We start from the raw sequence: 1,252 nt of genomic DNA on the forward strand, positions 1-1,252 counted from the left end.
ATTTCCATAATGATTTTCTGGTTTGCATTATCCCCTTTCATATATCAACTTCAAAAAATCTTGCATATTTTTTCACTTAACATTCACCCCATATTTCACCATAGGCTTATAAGCCTAAATGAAAAAAAAAAAGTATAATAAAAACACTCAATTTTTTCCCCTTTTTTACTCATGTATAAACAAGAGAATGAAATATCCATCTACTATAAGAGAACTAATTCAATGATTGTTTATCTCAAAAAAAAAAAAAAGTTGAGAAAAAAATCAAACAGCTGATCCAGGTTTACAAGTGGAATGGATTTTCCCATAAATTCATGCCGGTTTTTTCACTGAAAAACTTTAACAGACGCCAAATCACACATAAATAGCAGAGTCCTCTCAAAGAACTTCGGATAACTCGCCCGAAGGAAAGGAATTCAATTAATGGAAATAATTCGTCCGAGTGATGTATATTAGAGCTTGATGGAAGGTCTTCACACACAGGACTTCCCCGTGAACAAAATGCCTTAAAAATGGGACTTATTCGGCCGCTTTTGCTCTCTCTTTACCTCTCCATGGTTTTCGCGATGCCTGTGGCTCTCCTCTGGACAGTCAGGGAAGTCCTCGGCGGGGAAATATGTGAAATGTGACACATAAACAGGAGAACCATAGACTCTCCGGAGAAATGTTTTCATGCAGCAGAAGACGTTTCTTCGTTCGGATGTTTGGACGTGGCTGTGAAATACGCCGTAACGCTCTATTCAGAATGGTTAGACGGTATAAACTTCATTCATTTTGTATGTTAGATTACTTTTTGACAAATGAAATAATCGTTAAGGTATAATTATATGTCCTAATTGGCAATGAGAAACAATAAAGCCAAAACTGACATGCTTCGGACGCAACTACACTTCCGACGCCAAACACGCTCACAGAAAACGGACTAATAAGGAAGCCTTATTAAAGGAGAAGCTAAACTAAATGGAAGAGCCAACAAACTCTCATTGATAGATTTAATTCCTGAGACATCGGCAATCTAATATGCCTTCTGAAATTATATCTTATCCATAAGGTAAATTTCCAAGCCAGCTACTAATGAGAACTTTTCTCTCTAAAAGAACTCAAACCATACTAGCACCACATCAAGTACATCAGTCTAGGATACACTTTGTGCCGCATTTTCTAGGAAGTGTATCCCCGTGACTCAGATTTGATTGCACTTTTTCCCGATGAGATTCGTCGCCTCAACTCAGCTCAGTTATGCTTATCTCCC

The 1,252-nt window shown here is 37.5% G+C and overlaps 1 protein-coding gene across 11 annotated transcripts in view; it reads right to left on the reverse strand.

The window, feature by feature from the left end:
* The window catches only part of hiw (MYC binding protein highwire), an 88,369-nt gene extending 87,683 nt beyond the window's left edge, over positions 1–686 (reverse strand). For all 11 annotated transcript variants that reach the window (XM_043032666.2, XM_043032659.2, XM_043032665.2 and 8 more), the window contains exon 1: positions 549–686. The gene's annotated coding sequence lies outside the window, so the exon portion shown is untranslated. The remainder of the gene's footprint in view (positions 1–548) is intronic.
* Positions 687–1,252: the final 566 nt, after the last annotated feature.

This window comes from Penaeus japonicus, unplaced genomic scaffold, assembly GCF_977035675.1.
Source record: "Penaeus japonicus unplaced genomic scaffold, GWHDUDI00000001_assembly GWHDUDI00000005, whole genome shotgun sequence".
NCBI lineage: Eukaryota > Metazoa > Arthropoda > Malacostraca > Decapoda > Penaeidae > Penaeus > Penaeus japonicus.